Here is a 19987-nt window from a genome sequence, read left to right as displayed (position 1 = left end):
TAAGTGGAGAACCATTCCCTATGGGGAGTAACATGGAATGAAGCACCAGAATCCAAAATCCAATCCTGGGAATATGCATCATCTGAAGTGGTAAGCAACTCTGCAGATAAACTAGACATGAAGAGAACGTCATTGTCACTATCATGTGTGACTGCATTGATCTCCTCGATCTTCACTTTTGCTTTGTCTTCCCTTGGACTTTCTTCCTTTTGATTTGCACCCCAATTTGCATTCTTTTTCTAATTCTTTTGCTCTCTTTTCAGCTTGTAGCAATCCTTTTTCATATGGCCCTTCTTGCCACAGTGGTAACACTCAATGTTCCGTTCCCTGGATTTGCTACGAGACTTCCCTCTTTCTTGGGACTTCCCCCTAAACTCTGATCTGCCCCTTTGCACATTTAAGGCTGCATCCTGCTTGTTGCCATCCATAGACTTCCGTCTAATCTCCTCGGCCAACAAGCTACCCACAACATCATCAAATTTCAGTACTCCACTAGGTGCAGAGTTACTGACAGCTGTACGGAAGGTATCCCATGAGGATGGCAATGAACATAAGAGAAATATTGCCTTAGTCTCCGCATCAAAATTCATTTTCTGAGCCTGAAGCTGGCTGAAAATAATATTGAATTCATTCAAGTGAGAAGCAATGGAGACCCCTTCCTTCATCTGTAGCTCAAACAACCTCTTCATGAGGTAAACTTTATTAGAGGGAGTTTCCTTCTCATAAGTGGCACACAGTTTCTTCCACAAATCTTCTGTAGTCTGCTCATTTACTACTGTGAAATAAACTGACTCTGCAAGATGAAGTCTAATAGTAGACTTTGCTAATGCATCCAACTCATTCCAATCATCCTCAGACATATTTGCAGGCTTAGCTTCAATCCCTGCCAAGGGTTTAATCTGCTTCTTTTGAATAAGCACATCCCTTATTTGTTCTTTCCACAAAGAAAAGTTTGTCCCATCAAACTTTTTAATGCTGAAAAACTCCTTTTCAGACGTGGAAGAGGATGCCATGATGCAAATGAAACAAAATCCCAAATGCTAGTGCCTGCAAGAGAGAATCACACCAAATACTAGGTGCACCCAAATGTGTATGCCACAATAGAGTGAAATATCACCAAAACTCAAAGCTCAAAGCATCAAAAGATGCATCTGACTCATGTGCATATACTATGCATCCATATGAGCAAATCTGGCCCAAAAGGAAATGCCAATAAGTGCCAAATGACTCAAGCATAAACACCGTCCACTGGCATATGCATCAATAATATCTCATCCAAGAGAGCATAGCACTATCAGTGCATCACTTGCAATGTGTCAAAGCTGTCCCTCAGCATAAAATAGCATCCATGTGCAAAGCGTCCATAAAAAATAGCATCCCATAAGGTAATTTGGGCCTATCAGCGCATCCAACAAGGACCGCAATGCATCCAAATGGCCTATAAATCATCCATTGCAACCCAATGCATACCACGAATGAGCGCACACTGCTCAAACTGCAACCAGAGTGATCTGCATAAGGTATGCTCAAGAAATCATAGTCCCACGGTAATGAGTGCTACTGAAAATAGAACCTGAGATGCTTCAAAACATGGGCGCCATTGCATAATCGGACTCGGCAAGAAAATCTGCAAATATCTCTCTTCTGCCAGAACTCCAAAATCCCAACCGATGAGTGAGAAATGGGAGTCAACACTTATCCACTGCCATGTGGCATAAATCTAAGGTTTCAAAACCTTAGTATAAAAAATGCATAACAGAGAGACGAAATCGAATACACAGAGATTTGTAACTCTGAAAATCCTCCACCGAATCACGCAAGAACTGATAGGTAGGGGTTTTTGGGCGTCCGGAATGCAATGGGACAGACGGTTTTGGAAACCGTGGTCTCAATCACTGGGTCCAACACACGGACTGAAAAACGTTTTTGGAAACAGAGTTATCTGTAAACTCCATCGGAGTGCAAATGATGAGCAACATAGAAGTTTTAGGACCTCCTGAGTCCACTGGAACTAACAGATCTGCAAATGGTTGCTCCAAACTTGAGTTCCAACACCCGGGCAAAAAATGCAGGAACTAACACTGTGAGTCAGAAATCCAATGAAATGATCCCAGATTCAAGAATGAAGGTATTTCCAAACTCCTGAAGTGAAGTGGATACCAAAAGCAAGCAATAGTTGCCTCTACAAGTCAATATGGAGTCTCTGTCATCGAACGGAACAGGGAAAAGCTCAAAAAACGACTTTTTCTTTGAAAGCTCTTAACAGGCTCTCAAAACCACTTCGCAAAGCCAAAGTGACTTTTCCAAAGGTTCCTCCAAGGTCTCTGCACACTTGGATGCAAGTAAAGTGACCCACAAAGCTTCCCACAAAGCTTCTCCTTCCTCCCACAGAGCTACTGAGCTTCCAAGCATTCACACACGCTCAGCTAGATCACCCGGGCTCTGATACCAGTTGAGAGTGCTCTCAACGAAAGCAAGAACGGAAGGAGAGAAAGAGACAGAGAGCCACACAAATTTGGTGGGTGCAGAACCACCCTAATCTTCTTTTTCATTCATTTATATATGTGTTTGAGTATTGTACATAACCGGGGTAAAGGCACAATGATCTTTAACCCCCACAATTGGCATTTGCCCTATAATAGGGCCCCATCGATGGGGCCAAGGTATTATCTTGCACGTACCACGGAGACCAGAGATCAGCATCCATCTTGCCTCAGGTTTGGGCTGCATTGAGAGTAGCAGTGAGGCCAAGGATACTTCACAACACTCTCTGGAGCTTGAACACGCAGGTTGACAAAGGTCAGAGGATCTCTCGGGAGGCTTACTAAGAGTGCAAGCCCAAGAAGGCCATGAACTAAAATAGAGGACTGCTTGCCATAAATTGAATGGAGAAGTCCATGATTACAACATAAACAGGGAGCAGGATGCCCAAAGCCAGTACCAAACCATAGATTCTTGTTTGTAATTCCTTATTAATAACGATAGCCACCATTTTCGAAACCTGGCATAGGAGCCAAACGCTATAGAAGCAGCTGAATAGAAGTAGCACAAGGGCCCACGAACTAAAATAGAGGACTGCTTGCCATAAATTGAATGGAGAAGCCCATGATTACGATATAAACATGGAGCAGGATGCCCAAAGCCAGTACCAAACCATAGATTCCCGCGTGTAATCTCTTATTGATAATGTCAGCCACCATTTTCGAACCCTGGACACATCCATGTGACTCCTATTTGTTGCTAGTCATAGTTGCATGAATCTCTTAACCTTGTTCTAGAATTTCCATACCGGCATACGAGTCAAAGAAATGGCATTTATAAACTTGAGTTTTTCTACTGATTCATGTAGTCGTTCACTTCAAGGGATACCTATTACTTGTGATGAGGCCCCTTAGGCTTTCAGAGATCCAGGACATGATAACAGTGATCAGCTTGTGCTCCATCAATTCTCATCAAGTTTATTGCATATGTAACTGGCAAGCCAAAGCTAAAATGCCTACTTCAAGTGATCCGGGACTATCAATTCTCCATGAAGTGGGCTGAGGCATAATTCGAAGATCACGAAAAGCAAAAGAGCATCGCTGGAGTTCAAAGGTGTGTTGTAACTAACTTGGATGTACAGAAAGGGATCAGGAACGAAAGTGCTTGGGTGGCTTGACATGGAGGCGCACGTCAAAACAACATTTGCAACAGGCCATGCAGATCTTTATCATTCCTTATATTCTGCTGTGAGGAAGCCACCAGAAAATACAATTGTTGAGAGTCAGAGACAGAGATTAACTGCTCGCCTAATAGATCTGCATTCAGGCTCTTATAGTATTGACACAAAATTGATATAATTCCGCAGAGCTTCATTTTTGTCATGATACTCGTGCTTTTTGAGCTTAGAATACAGATGTACAAACCAGTTTGATGGGTTTCAAGGACAACAGACTGCTCCCAAAGTAAAGGCCGACAGACCACGATCCTTCGTTATCGTGTTGACATCCTGGTACGACGGCATCGGATAATGGTTTGCTGTATATATCCAAGAATCTGTTCTATGATAAACTCCTTTCGGAAGCACCCGAATCCATCAATCTTGTCAACACATCCCACCCATCACCTTCAGGGATCGAGCCTACAGTCCTGTTGACGGAGATCACCTTAAAGGTTTCTCATTAGTTCCTCTTGTGAGGCAGGGGGACTGCCATGTGAACAGTTAAAGGGTTGACACACGGGCAGTCACATGGGCTATTTGTAGGAGCACTACGAACATGATCCACACCAGGAGGTTGGCAAGATCTAGAGAGGATGTGAGGAAGATCAGCCCATGTGGGCTACCAGCACAGTACAGTGGAGGAGGGCCAATGCATGGACAGAGAGAGACTCAACATGTGGCTGGAGCTAAGTCTGCAGCACTTGTTGCCCTCTGTCACCTCCTGTAGATAGGCCCAAAGAGTAGACTTCCTGCTACTCCTTTCTGCCCTAGAACTATTGGCTATGCTAGATGTACAATGACGCCAAGAGCCTCTGCTTTTATAGGCCCCAAGGCCTAGTCAAAATAGCCGACTGGTCAGCCCTATTTTGACTGACTCAGTCTAGCTGAAAACCGACCTGGTTGGCTGTCCCTACCAGCCCAACCATGGCCCTATATAAGGGACTTCACTAGGCCCTTTGTAGCCTTTGTTCCAGGTAGGGACCTAGCCCTCTTGACCAACCTAACCAAAGCCTGGTTGGCTGGCTCAACCAACCCCAACCAGCTCTATTGTTGGCCAACCTGTTTGCTGATCTGTCTCGCCATATTCCTGCACCATCTTTAGGGTATGTTGCGAGCCATGTGCCTACCCACATGCCTTGCCAGATAGCTCACCATGTAGGTGCCTGTACCTCGGGATACCCTGCCATCTTGTGCTGCTCGAGATCTGTCTCTTCCAGCCCAGATCTATGCCATGTATGCATCGCCATCTGCCATGGTCTTGACGCCATGTGTTGCAGCCACTTTGATGTGTCCAGGTACTTTCCTTTTTCTCTATGATCTCTGCCCCCATGGTAGCCATCTTGCTGCCCATGTGGGCATCCCTCAGGACCCAGGTCCAACTCCCACATTTTCTCCTCATATAGGGGCTTACAGATGGGGAGGTGACCATTCCAACATTTATGTCCAAAAGAGTGAAAGCCCAGGCATGCATGAAGGCATATGTAGATGATCATTGGAGGGAGCTTGCATCTGAAGAAGGGTTGGGTGTTGGGGACTGGTAAAGGTGGTGCGATTCAAGACGGAGGGCTTAGTTAGGCTGCCCAACTAGTACAAGGTTCTGTTTAGCTGTTGCGCATAGCTTGGTACTTCTCTATGCTAAGCTAGAAGAGTGGTGGCACACCTAGGACACGAGTAGGAGGGGAAACAGGATGAAATCATAGCTATGTGGATGCTTTTGGGCAATACATGGCTGAGGGCCTCTGAAAAGAAAAAGCTTTTGTAATCTTTTGGGGAAAACTTCCTAAAGGTATGCTTTCTAAAAGTCGTGAGCTTTTGGAATAAGCAGACCTTTAGGAAGATTTTTGGATGATTTTCAGAGGCAAGGGGTGGGGCCAATAGCCCTCCCTTGTCCATAGCTTACGTACCAGCCTATGCTTTTTGTGTAGCAAATCAACCCAAACAAAGCCTCCTACACAAATTGTGTCTAGAGAAGGTGATTACCAAGTTTCAACAGGAGCAAAATTACTCCCTCTTCCATTTGAAATCGTAGCAGACCCATTTGTAACAAATATCCTTTACAAAAGCCTCTACGCAATCCTCTCCTTCCTTCAGGCGGGCAGCCATTGAGCAGCGAATCAGCTCTCTCTCTTCTACCTCGTCTATTTTCTAAATTCACTATCTCCTTTTGGCCACCTCATCTCTCTCTTATGGCTGAAGAACTGTGTGCATGAGAGGAGGCTACAAGTAATGTACCTCCCCTTAAAGAGCCTCATGGAGAAGACATACAAATATAATGCTCAATATTCAGAATAATTTGCTCATAGCTTGGAAGTACTTCTGACCTTTGTCCACAAGACCTTCATAACTGCACACAATGAGGACACTAAGCAGTTCCTCTGGGCTCTACTAACATGTCAAAAATATAAAGAGAATGCTTGTTGTAGTTGAACCCTTGCAGTGGAATCTTTCAATGGATCACACTACCATCAGATCTCTTAATTCACAAGGCTGAGAAGTCAGAGTCATGCTAGTACACACACGTTCATGTTTCCTCTCTTTCACCTAGCTACATAGCGTCTTAATGAATGGACTTGATTTCAAGAAAATGCAGATTCAAAATCTGTACCACCTTGTCTCTAGCAGAACATTCACCTTTTAATAAAGGCAACTACAAATCAAGATCCAACTCTATTTTGTCCTCCTTCTTTCAAGACACATGACCTATCTTTCCATCATTCTAGTGGAGCAATTTAAATAAGAGGGGCAATGGCTACTGCAGATGCATAGCAACACCACTAGTCCCCCATCACTTGATATTCATACATAAAGAATCGTCCAGCATACCTATAGTTTCCCAGGAAATATTTCCACCAGGTGATGGAATGTCAACACGTATGGAAACGTAGAGGCCCTTCCAGTCCACCCAGAATTGAGAACATGGTTAAGACCGACAAGTTTGGCGACCTCTTTTTTAGTTTTAGAAAGAGACTGCACTCAAAAACACACAGAGCAACGCAAAGCTCACAGCAAAGAGGAAATCACAGCAAAGAGGAGCATAAACCTACGATGTTCTAAAGCTTGTAAGAGGGGAAGGCGCACAAAGCTATGCAAAAACTCTAGCAATGGCAGACGAGAAAAAAGCACCACAAGCGCTATTGAAGGTAAAGCACGACTTCCTCTCCTAATCGACACCTTTTTCTTGCAAATCATCAACAGAGATGTTGTATCCCTTAGTTGGTTCCATTGATTCACCTCGCAGTATTGTAAGAAAATGGAGTTCGATGAAGATCAACGCATCTCATGCAAGGCAGAATTTCCAACTTGACACCTTTTTCTTGCAAATCATCAACAGAGATGTTGTATCCCTTAGTTGGTTCCGTTGATTCACCTCGCAGTACTGTAAGAAAATGGAGTTCCATGAAGATCAATGCATCTCATGCAGGGCAGAATTTCTAGAGCTTGTGTTCAACGAATCTGTGCTCTTGGTGGATGCTCACAGGTCATTCGGAAGGACATGCCAAAGCTCTAAAATCCACCCTTACCGGAGGCCCAACTGACGGAATGATCGAATTTGCACCTCAATGATAAGAAAAAGTAGGGGAGCGATGAGAAATGCAAGAAGAAGGAATACGTGCATGCTAAACACAAGAGTAACGAAGGAAAACGATGAGCAGTTATGCTAAAACATTTTCTTGCCGTTCACAAAACAACAAAAATTTTAAAAATGATTTTGAAATATAACAAGTGGCTTCATGAGAGGCCAGATTTTCATTTCATGGCACAATGCTACCTGCCTAAAAACTACCATTTCAAAGGCAGGCCTCTTGAAGTACCTTCAACTTGTTGTGAAAGTATAATTGGTCTCCCGCCAATTTCAGTGCCGTTTTTTCTTTTTTGTTGGCCTGTGCTCCGCATTTCGCATCCACAGATCCACAAATCCACAAACAGTAGTTTATCAATCAGATGCCCTTCGCCTTCCAGATTTTCGAAGCCTTGCCTCTAGTTGCTCTCGAATTGTCGCTGCTCCAAAGTTGTCGTGAGTGAATCTCACCAATTGTGCTCACACACCTGTGATGCGGGAACGGTAAGACTATCCTTCCCTTCTCCTTTCTTCTCGAATTGTAATTAATAATGCTGCAGCTCGAAATGGCAATTCGTTATGTTCCCCTCTTTTCTCCTGCATTTGCTCAACTCGTCGAGGCCTCTCACACTTCTGCTGCATATCTTTTCTTCAAATGCGTAAGCGTTCCATACGCTCTTGTGTGTTTATACTTGGGATATACTCACGTTCTCCGTATCTACGAGCGCGAGTTAATCACGCTGACGAATATGCCCCATGCACGCAGAAACTTATAAAGAACGCCAGTTCGCCTGGCCTGTTCAAGTGGCCTTTGCCTAAAAAAACTTGAGGAAACGTACCTGCTAGTTGCAGGAACCTACAAACCGCAAACGTATAGGCCCATTTACAATGACTTCGTATCGTAATGGACATTGTCACTTGGGAAACAAGAGAGGGGAACCCTGTAGAAGCGTCCGGTTTACAGGCACACAACTATGAAGAGTGAAAAGCAAGCAACAAACCATAGGGCTTATTACATTGGAAAAGAAACAAGCAGTCAAGGAAAACAGAAACGAAATCCTTAACCCTTGCTGCTTCCTCACGTCTTACATACTTTCTTTCAAGCACGCATGGAGAGAGAGAGAGAGAGAGAGAGAGAGAGAGAGAGCGAGATGTGTATTAACGTCTTCAAAAGGCCTCGCGGGCCTGAGACAAAGTACAGTATCAAAGTGACACATGTTCATACAAGCCACAAAGGGCTGAGGCAAAGGGCTCACTAAGACCCTTTGCTAAGTAATATACCAGACTAAAATCAAAAGTAATTTTTTAAAAATGTAAACTCCAAGTCCGAATCCAAGTCGAAGGAGTAATAGCTAGACTCAGTCTCGGAGTAGGAGCTAGAAGACATATCCAGGTGCCATGGTGGCTCTCCTGTGAGCTGCAAAAATGTCTCAGATTTGTGTCTGTCTGGTTGTGTCACGTTGGAAACGCATAGATGACTCTAGTGCCACTCTCGGTAGCCTCTCTCTAGGTAAGGCCCATATCTTGTGGAGATAGCAACTGCCTGGAAGATAGCATCAGTCTTGAGCGGTGTGATAGTGAACTTTGCCTGTATGATTTGGTGGGGGACTGAGGGCTTGCTCCGAATCATCTTGGATTTCATAGTCACCTGTAGTCTCTTGAAGCGTCGCCACTCAGTCACTGTTAGGTTACATTCCCAGAAGGGTGCTGCATACATGGCTGTAGGCCTTACTATTGTGTCAAATAGCCATCCCTTTGTTGGGGGTCCTGAAAATATGCCTGAAAACACTGTCGCTCTAGGCGAGCCAGAGCTCCCTAAGGTGTGCCCGGCCATTGTGAAGACTGGCCCTGCGAAGACTGCCCCTAGATAAGTGTAATTCTGTACGATCGCTTGGGAGGTGTAGATCATAACCTTGGTTTTACCAAGGTTAATCGTCAGATTTCTTTCTCTACAGAAGACCCTTAGGGCATCTAGGTGTTTCTGTAATCCTACTATTGTTGGCTGCTGAGGAGAGGACTACTACATCATCTGTGCACAATAGTATCTGCATCATAAAGTCGTGATCCTTCGCCACCTAGGCGGTCAATGAATGTCGTGATCTCATCAATATATAGCCCAAACAAGGTTGGTGAGAGGGGGCACCTCTGCTTCACCCACCTCGTCAAGTGTCCCAAGGCCGGCTCCTGTATGAGATAGGATCTCATCTCGTGGCACTCATCGTCAATACCAAGGATTCTATGGCATCTTTCCAACTAGGGAGCGAACTGTAGATTTGGTCCTAGGGAATGATTTAGTCAGCATCATGGATCACGGATACCAGTGCATCTGAGGCAAGAGCGAGGTCTGCATCATCTCTCAAGGGAGTCACTAGACCATGGGACAGGTGGCTCATATAGACTGCATCAAGAGCATGGTCGAAATGCACTCGAACCTGGGTGGGAGCAGGTTGATCTCGTACTATATCTAGCAATGTAGTCAAGATGCTAAATGACACGTATGAACGATCGGGGTGCCAAGAGGGGGTGAGGGGCTATGAAGTCCTCTACTCGTGTTACAAAAGCTGGGGAGCCCATCAAGTAGTCCATAGTGCTATTGCCCCCTTGGGTTGGGAAACATGTAAGTCTTCCCGATCTTGGCCATCGTTGGAGGCCATTATATACGATCCAGTCATGTATCGCTCCCATATCCAATAGATTCTTCGTTCCTTCGGGGTGCATCGAGTACAGTCTCCTCCTTGGAGAGGTGCTCTGCAATGCTAGTTGCCGCTCAGCTCCTTGGAGGAACGACTGGCACTGCAGACACAACTACAGTTTTCGCAGCTCCCAGCAACACGTAGGTTCTTCAGGAGACATTTCCATCCACAGTTCTAGATTCCAAGAGGGTGGCAGAGTTTTTATCCTCAGAAGTTCTCACTCCAGCAGAGGAGGCAGGTGCATTCTAGCTTTCCCTCAACGCAGTCATGTAGAGCAGAACCACAGTTTCTAGGAGTGCATGTGAGTGTTCACAGTTCTAGATAGAGGAGGCAGGTGCATTCTAGCTTTCCCTCAACACAGTCATGTAGAGCAGAACCACAGTTTCTAGGAGTGCATGTGAGTGTTCTTGAGTTACCAGGTGTCCAGTTTTGATTGCCTAGCTTTAGTGGCTTTATCATCACCCCAACAATTCCTAGAGTAGCACCAACATTTCTATGTCGGTGGATCTTTGACATTGGGGAGAATGCATGCCAACAGTTGGTAGCCCATTTCATGCCGTTGGACTTCCGGAGTGCAGTCCTCCACATCAGCAACCCAATTAGTCTTCAGTAGGTCGCGAGGATAGCATGCAATTCATATGTCCAGGAGCCTATCAGAGTGCCATACCACCTGAGGATCAAGTTTTTGCAGTAGTAGCGTGGTGGGATGACTTACCTCAACCGTTCGGCTTCGAGTCTTCGTGGCAATATTGGTTCTCAGGAGTTTTTATTGAGCCACCGTGTCAACATACGAGAGTGTCCGTTCCTCAGCTCTTGGACCGGTATCAGATGAGTCCCAGTGCCAGATTGCTATTCCTCGGTTCTTTGGGAGGATAGTCAAGTTTCGAGTAGCCGTTGGTGGTTATCAAGAGCACATTCGTTTGGTAGATTCACTCTGTCCCTCAGCAGCTATCATAATCCAGAATTCAAGCAGGAGGGATTGTCACATGCACCCCTACACTAGGTAGCATTGCGACACAGTCTAACCCATTTGTCATACGTCGTGACCTCGTTGTGAGCCCTAGTCCAGGGATGAGTCATGCACGAGTTACGGGGCTCCATTCCAGTTCCCAAAGTCACAAGCCACGGCGGAGTAGTACTGGTCGCCAGGGCAAAGCGTTGCAAGGTATCCACCTAGCAACAAGTTCAAAAGAGGGGAATGCCACATGCACCCGTGCTAGGCACATGTGGCAGTGACAAGTAGTTACAAGACCATCAAATTGCAGCAAAGTTGCAGGCCCGTTTGGGACAGTTTGGCAGCCAATTGGCAGGCCCATTGGGTCGTCCAGGGGCAGCCTTCAACAAGGACCAAGTCGGGTCAATTGACCCGACCCAAGCAAGTTGGTCAATCGACTGGTCTGGTTGGTCAACCGACCAGCCATTTGGCCCATGGACTTGGCCATTGTATGTCCGCCTAAGGATAGTCCAATCTATCTTGGCGGCATACATTCAGTTTTATTTGCCTTTGATCATGTTTGGCAAGGGAGATCTTACATGTTTATGTCAGCCATTATGGAATTTTTTCCAAACATGGCCATAAAAGTTCGAGATTGCTTTCAATGCAACATCTCTGTTTGCCAAAGATGCATGGGAGCTTGAATATTCTCAACATTCATGTGTATATCCTTGCTGATAAGGGCAAAATGATGCTGCAATTGTGCAAGGAGATCAACCGTGGGTGGCCATGATGCGCTATTTGCTCTCGCAAATCACCACCTATGCTCTGCTTTTGGTTATTGGTAGCCCACTCAGAGGGACCTTATATAAGAGGCTTTTTGCCCCTCATTTCAGCAGTCAGGTTCCAGTGCATTTCAGCCAGCAGTTTCAGCAGCATAGTTCCCTCTCCCTCATCGTAGTTAGGGGAGTATTCCTCTCAGTTTTGTACGCCGATTTGGCAACATGTACGACGGTAGTCAAGGCATTTACGCCATCATTATGAATAAAGTATTGTACTATAGTTAGGAAGATCTCTGGTGTCTCTCATGTTTGAGTTCTCTTTCTACATTTCATCGATGTTTCCGCTCAGCTAGTCCCCGCATGTTACATCATAGATCAGGCTATGACCATTTGTCGTGACCTCACGTGCGTAAGATGATGTGTACGGAGGGAAATAGCACACTGCAGTAAAGAGCAGCGATGTGTCAAGTGGCTGGAATTGTACCCACATGTGTTGTGACTCGTGCGCGCTCCTGTATCATAGCTATAAGTGGCCTCAGGTGCAATCTAAACAAGACTGCTACCCCTGCAGATCTTTCCGATTTTCCTGCTGCAAGCGTGTAAGATCATCATCAAGGTATGTCTTTCCATTCTAGAATTTTTTCCTTCCCTTCTGTTATTTGCTGCATAAATTCCACGTGCTTGTCCTGCATATTGGCTTAAATTGCTGAGCTCCTTCAATGCTTTCTTTGTTTTCTCTTCTTCTAGTTCCTTGAGGGGAGTTGACTTGCTCCTTGATGGTATTCAATTCTTCATTGAAGTGTGGCTGGAATGCACCCTCCTCTCATTGCATGCATGCCTTCAGTGATTCATTCTTAGCTTTGAGTATGGTAACTTGACCTTCCAAATCCTTTATAAGTGAGGCATGGTAGCTGACTTTTTTTTCCATTACCCAAGTCATATCTTCCTGCATTTGTTTCAGCTGAGTCTTCCACTCTGCTTGTATTTCCTCCTCCCATTTGTTGAAATCCTTCTGCATAGAGTCTCTTAACTTGTGCATATTCCCCTCTCCTTTGGTTTCTCCGATTCTTTTCTGTAGTGACTCAATCTCAGCATCTTTATATGTTGGTAATGTCCTTAGTTGCTAATATACAGGCCTTGGCATTTGCATAATCTATCCGGTGACATATCCATCTTCAAACTTGAAATACCCCAATTATAACTGTTGTATGTGAGAGAACTCTGTTGAAATTGAAGCTGAAACTGAAGGTGATCTCATTGAACTTACATCTGAAACAATCTCCGGAGCTGCCTCTAGCCTGGGAGCTGAACCTGCGCAAACCAGCGCCCCCCCATCCCGATCACTCATACTTGTCATTTAGCATCTTGACTACTCCATTCCCTGCTATTGTGAGCTCAGAAGAGCCCAGAAAAGGCCGCTCTGCTTCCCGCCATCATGAGCCCGGAGGAGCTATTCGTTGCGCGAGTTTGTCTACAAGGGGGCGAGCAGAGCTTGCGGCCCCTTCGTGCTGCTTTGGCAAAAGCTGGCGAGCTTTTTGCCGCAGCCCACAGGCTGTGCCCGCCTTGTACTTCAGCCTTCCCTCCAAGGGCTCGCTGTAGCCAGGCTCTGGTGCCCTTTCTAGGTCCCTCTCCAACGCCGTGTGCGCCACAGATTGAACAACCAATCAGCATCATCTCCATTGCATCGGGTGGCCTTTCTTCTAGAGTCCTATCCTTCACTGCCTCTGCATTGGGACTGGCAAAAGAGTTCAACGAGCCATTTTTCGAATCTACAATCAGTCCTATCGTTGAAGATCGAGCCTCGAATCAGCTCTTGTACGTCCCTCTCTCATTCTTGCTTTGAGAGCTTGCTTGATTGTGCAAGCAACTCCGCGAGGCTCCTTCTCAACCGCCCTCTTTTGAACCACCTCCAAGTCCCCTCCTATCCAAAGGTTCAACTAGAGACTCTTCTGGTCGGTGATATGTTTGTGGTGTTCTTGGTGGACCTTTTCCTCACAAGTGCATTCCTTCTCCTTATTTCACTCTCTTCTTTCAGCTCCCAGTTCTCACCCTTCAGCGAGAGGTGCAGTTTATTGCTTATTTCGGTGATCCGATTCTTTGATGGCGAGTCGCGACCTTTGGTCTGGCCAGAGGGGCTCCATGGCAACACCCTCGATCTTCACAGTTGTCAAAGTTCTTTCACCGTCGGATAAGCAACATGTATAGCAGGCAGTGAATCTTCTTCAGGACAGGGCAGTCCTAGGAAGGATAGTTGACCTCACTCCCTTGAGGAGATAGATCAGGGATTGGATCTAGGCCACAGCCTGGCACTAGATGGTGACCACATTTAGGAGGTCACTATCTATGGACGCGGTGTTTTCCTCCTCTAGTTTGGCTCCTCGGATGCTGCTCTGGCTCTCGTGGAGAGGAGCCCTATTCTCCGAGGCCCCCATTTGGTGTACCGTATTCCTTGGTATCATGGATTCACGGTGGAGGACATGGATTTGATTCACCATGTGTCATGTGCACGGATTGGTATCCGACGTGTACTAGGTACACAAGACTAGCTCAGGTAGCCTGGGGAGGCTTAGAGCTAGGCAGGTTTGATTCTCGGGTTGAGTGGCAAGGGTACAAACCAGTTAGAGGTCTTCGCTATTTTTGGCGCTTGGGGCCGGAGTCTATATAAGGGGGTGCCCGGAGGTTCAGTTCTCAGGGAGCCGATGGGAGCAAGTTTCGTTCCCAGGTGCTAGGTCTAATCCTAGATTGAGTCGCGGACGCGCGCCTGCATCATAGCGTAGCCCAAGGCCCAGCAGCAGATCCCAGGCTTCACAGCACCACCTGGTGGTATGGGACACCAGGCTGGTTAGGATTTGGTTGGGAGTTTGTGCCAGTAGCTCAGCTCGTGGCTCGGAGGGGACATCTCATGATTTGGTATGGGACACCAGGCTGGTTAGGATCTGGTTGGGAGTTTGTGCCAGTAGCTCAGCTTGTGGCTCGGAGGGGACATCTCGTACATGTCATGGTTGGGTGGTGAGCAGCATGCTCAGTTTCCTCACGTTGGTGTGTTCTTGTGTTTGCTTGCAGATCAGAGGTTTCAGGAGTGCTGGGAATGTGTCAGTTGGTATCAGAGCCATCTCCTGAGGTAGGAACTTCTGTTGCGAGAAATTTAGATGATTTTTTTCTCTAGGTATGCCCTAATTTCGAAATTCGTGCTCAAACCATGCAAGTGTCTGCTGGTTCATTGATTAAGGGAAGTGGTATTAGATTGGGATAGAAGGAAGGAGAGCGAGAGAGTGCAGGGTGATTTCGTTGCAAGAAGTGACAGGTTGAGAGAGAGGGAGAGAGGTGTAGTTAGGAGGAAGTAGTAAGGTCCGGGTAGAGGCGTCAGAAGGGAGTTAGGAGAGAGCGTAGAGTTGGGGCGAACCAAAGGGGATCCCGCATGTCGGCTGGCTGCTTAGGGGTTGTGATGGTAGGTAGAAGGGGAGCGCAGGAAGGTGCGCAATAGGATAGGGCTAGATCGCAATCTAGGTCAGTTGTTTTTGGGGGGGCCTGGAGGCTTAAAAAAGTGCTACCCCTCCGTTTTTGGAGGGTGAGCTTTTGGAAAAGCAGGGCTTTACTAAAAGCCTGCTCTCTCGCTATTAGTTCGGCCAAATTGCCTTCTCCCATAGCCTGTAGATTGCGCAGAATTCCTGCCCCTCTACACCTTCACGCCTGGGAGCCAGAACACTTGTACGACCTGCTACAGCACTTCGTACAGACAGCCAGGAGCGGAGTCCCAGGTTCAAGAATCTGAGCTGAATCGTCAGCTCAGCTCAGCGAGCTTACCTTCTTCATCGCCCAGCTTTCCCTTCTTCCATCGCCTCCTTCCTGACCGGCTGTCACTTCGTTTCTACCTCCTAGCTCCGAGGCCACCTGCTTGTTTCTCTTCTCTAGCCTATCTTCTTTTCAGATCAGATTTCAGTCATGGCTGATTCTGTAGACCCTGAGCTTGCGATGGAGACCAAGATATGAACTACCATGTGGAGGATGACCAGGGTCTCTACGATGATTTGATTACGAAAAAAGCCTTCAGTGAATTCACCACTGCTCTTGATGGAAAGTTTGAGCAAGTTAACACGAATCAAACGGGGTTGACACAACAACTCCAAGGGATTCAAACTACACTCACACTTTCGACTAGCACTGTTCAGGCGCTCACGCATGTGGATGCCATGGCTTCAGTGTTAGGTCCGAACATCACTCGAGATCCTTTTCCCGGAGATCAGAAGTCTCGTACCAAGGAGGTTGTTGACACTTGGTTGCACAAGTGGCAAGTACACTTCCAGTTTCACCCTTACCCAAATGACAAGAAAATACAGCTTGCAGTCGGATTTATGTCAGGAAAGGCTTTATTGTGTTGGAAGAAACTCCAACCCAAGCCTGCAACATGGATAGAATTCGAAGGGGTCTTCAGGAAAGAGTTTCTGAAGAAGGAGGAAGATTATGATATCGTAGGCAAGCTAAAAGCCCTCGATATGTCCAAGCTGAATTTGACTTTTGAGGTTTATCTTCAGAGGTTTCGGGATTTGTAGACCAGAGCTACAAAGATGGATCCAGTGACCTTGTTAGGTTTCTTTGTGGATGGTTTGCTTGACTCCTACAAGTTACAGATTAAGAATAACAAGTGTACCACGTTGCAAGAGGCCATGAATTACGCGCGTATTTATGATGATACCATGGCTAGTGCAAAGGGAATCACAGTTGCCGACACGGGTGGGAAGAACAAGAGGAAGTTCTTCCAGTCTATCACTGGTACCGGGGAGTCGAAGTCTATAGACAACGCCTCCAAGAAACATTTGACTCAGGCGAAGAATGATCGTGCCCTTTCCTTCGTACCTTGAAGCTAAAGAAAGAGTCGTACCTTGAAGCTAAAGAAAGAGGGACGTTGCTTCATTTGCGAGGAGCGGGGCCACACTAGGAATGATTGTCCTAAGCGCAAGAACCAGAAGCAAGCGCCGGGACGGAAGCTCCATGCGGATCCAGGTACCAAAGTTAAAGGAGCTAATCAAGTTTCGATGACGGGTATTTCTGTAAATGTCATTACCTGCCCACTTTCTTGTAATTGCACTTTTAATACTTCGTTATTTGGTTCCCATGATCTTTTCCGAGTTTATGGAGAAGTTAGGGACCAAAGAGTTCACATTCTCTTTGACCCGGGCAGCTCTCATAACTTTGTTAATTACAAACTTGTGCAGAAGATGGGGTTGTCCAGGATACCTAGCGATTACACCTATGAGGTGCAGCTTTTAGCTGGGAAGCAATTTTGGGATCACAAGATTGAAGCGCTTTCTATCCGGATGCAAGAATACACAGCGGCTCTTATGTGCTATGTCATGCACTTGGGGCATGTGGACTTGTTAATTGGAATAGAGTGGTTTAAAACCCATGATATTTGGATTGGATGGAAGGAACATACTCTTTCTCTTTTGGATAAGGACACCCAATTTTGTATTCAGTGTGATAATATTCCCTCTTCTCAGGGACCTATTGTATCTGCGATGCAGCTTCGGAATATATTAAACACTTCTCATTATGATGTCTATCAGTGTGTTTTGATTCCGATTTCTTCATTTATTGTCTCTGTTAATAACAAGAATGATTTAAGTGTGTTTGAACACCGTGAATTGATAACGTTGTTAGATGATTTCATGGATGTATTCCCTGCTTAACTGCCGGAAGGTTTATCTCTAGAACGGGCAGTAGACGATCGCATAGATTTAGTACCTGGGGCTCAACCTATTAGTGTTCCACCTTATAGGATGAGCCAGCTTGAGGAGGATGAGTTAGCTTCACAGCTATAGGATTATTTGAATATGGGCTATATTCGCTGAAGTAAATCACCTTGGGGAGCACCTGTCCTCTTAAGAAAGAAGAAAGATACTTCATGGAGAATGTGTATAGATTATAAACGATTGAATAAAGTGACTTAAGAATTGATACCCTCTACATCGTTTCGATGATCTAATAGAATTTTACTAAGATTGATTTGCGTACAGGTTATCACCAAATCCGTATCTATGCTAAACACATAGATAGAACCGCATTCCGGACTCAGTATGGCCGCTATGAGTTTCTTGTATTACCTTTTGGTTTGACCAATGCTCCTGTCACCTTCCAGCAAATGATGAACGATTTGTTCCGAGATTTTCTGGGCAAATTTGTTGTAGTGTTCTTAGATGACATCTTGGTATATAGCCGAACGCTAGAGGATCACATAGGACATCTCCGGATTGTCTTAGTTATTCAAAGACAACATAAGCTCTATGCCAAGATGAGTAAATGTGACTTCTTTATGAAGGAGATCGTTTACTTAGGACACAAGATTTCTTCTGAAGGTATTAGCATTGATTTGGATCGTATCTAGAAGGTTTTAGAATGGCCTATCCCTCAGACTGTGAAACTTCGTTCTTTCCTAGGATTTACGGTATTTCTACGGAAGTCTATGCATGATTATTCACACATCACGGCACCCCTGACAAACATATTGAAAGGTCGTGGACATAGGTCTACCCAACCGATCTCTTGGAATGATGCATTGAACAAGGCTTTTGAAACCTTGAAGTTAACTATCAAGGAAGCACCCGTTCTTGCATTACCTGATCCTACCCGGCCTTATGTTTTAGAGGCCGATGCGAGTGATTTTGCGATTGGGGCAGCTTTATTCCAAGAGGGCAGACCTGTAGCTTTTGAGAGTAAGAAGCTAGACGACACCCAATATCGTTGGCCCACACTAGAAAAAGAACTCTATGCAGTCGTGTATGCACTGAAGGTTTGGAGACACTACTTGTATGATTCGAAGTTTCTTGTATTGACTGATCATCAGTCAATCAAGTACGTGTGTGATGCGTCTGAATTGAGGGGACGGAAAGCTAGATGGGCAGAATTAATGCAAGATTTTGATTTTGAAATACGCTATCGGAAGGGTTCGTTGAATAGTGTGGCGGATGCCTTGAGTCGAGTCAAGTTTGTAAATGCTATGTCATTTACGGAAATATCCTTAGACCTATTTCAATCCTTGAGAGGGCTTTGCGCAATTGATAGTCATTTCAGTTCTTATTAGCGGAAAGTCCAGGATGGGAGCTCCATGGTTGACCAAGACTCAGGGATTGTGCCCCCTATGGTACAGGCAACGGGAGATGAGTGGATGATTAGGAACGGCTTGCTGTTCCGGAATGGAAAGATTTGTGTGCCAGATGTTCTGGAACTTCGATCCAAGATTCTCTGGGAGTGTCATGATGCTCCTAGTGCTGGACATCCGGGTATACATCGGACTCTGTCTCTTGTGAAGCATACCTTTTATTGGCCTAAGATGCATGCATTTATTGAAAACTATGTGGTAGGTTGCCGGGTTTGTCAGGTTAGTAAGGTAGAACGCCTTAGAAGCGCGGGTTTATTACAGCCATTGCAAATTCCAGGTAATAAATGGGAAAGTATTTTCATGGATTTTATTACTGGTTTGCCTCGAACGCGCAAGGGTCATGACTCCATTTGGGTCATAGTCGACCGTCTGACAAAAATGGCTCGATTCTTACCTACTAGAACAACTATTTCAGTTGTTCAGCTGGCTCACGAGTTTGTGGACCACTTGTTTAAGCTGTATGGTTTGCCCTTTGACATAGTCAGTGACAGGGAATCGAAGTTTACAAGTAACTTTTGGACACTTGTTTTTGAGAAGTTAGAAACTACTCTAAGTATGAGTTCCTTAGATCATGCACAATCCGATGGCAGTACAGAGAAGGTCAACCAATTGGTTGAAGATATGCTTTGGGCATATGTTTCTAAGAGACAGTCTTCATGGGAAGGAGTTCCTTAGATCATGCACAATCCGATGGCAGTACAGGGAAGGTCAACCAATTGGTTGAAGATATGCTTTGGGCATATGTTTCTAAGAGACAGTCTTCATGGGAAGATTATCTACCTATGATAGAATTTGCTTATAACAGTGCAAAGCATTCGAGTACTGGTTACAGTCCTTTTATGCTTATGTACGGGTTTCAACCTAAGTCACCAGTTATGGTTGGGTTAAAGGGAATTCAAAATGATGCTGCAAAGAACTTCTTGCTAGACATGCAGGAAATGTCACAGTTAGCCAAGGAGTCTATTAGAAGTGCCCAAGATTGGGACAGATTTTATGCTAATAGACATCGTTCACCCAGAGAGTTCTCTGAAGGAACGATGGTATATTTGCGAATTCCCAAGGAATCCAAGAGCCTAAGTACTGGTTTGGTTCCGGAGTTATCCCCCAAATACTGTGGTCCGTTCAAGGTTATTAAAAGAATTGGACCAGTTGCATATAGACTA

General features: G+C 45.5%; 1 protein-coding gene across 5 annotated transcripts in view; it reads left to right on the top strand.

The window, feature by feature from the left end:
- Positions 1 to 7574: 7574 nt before the first annotated feature.
- The window catches only part of LOC147895333 (uncharacterized), a 166397-nt gene continuing 153984 nt past the window's right edge, over positions 7575 to 19987 (top strand). For all 5 annotated transcript variants that reach the window (XM_087384034.1, XM_087384035.1, XM_087384033.1 and 2 more), the window contains exon 1: positions 7575 to 7763. The gene's annotated coding sequence lies outside the window, so the exon portion shown is untranslated. The remainder of the gene's footprint in view (positions 7764 to 19987) is intronic.

The sequence above is a fragment of the Dipteris shenzhenensis genome, chromosome 13, assembly GCF_047967505.1.
Source record: "Dipteris shenzhenensis isolate YYH24624 ecotype China chromosome 13, Dip_SZ_1.0, whole genome shotgun sequence".
Taxonomy (NCBI): Eukaryota; Viridiplantae; Streptophyta; class Polypodiopsida; order Gleicheniales; family Dipteridaceae; genus Dipteris; species Dipteris shenzhenensis.
The sequence above is the reverse complement of the archived record's forward strand: the minus strand, read 5'-3'. Positions and strand labels throughout refer to the sequence as shown.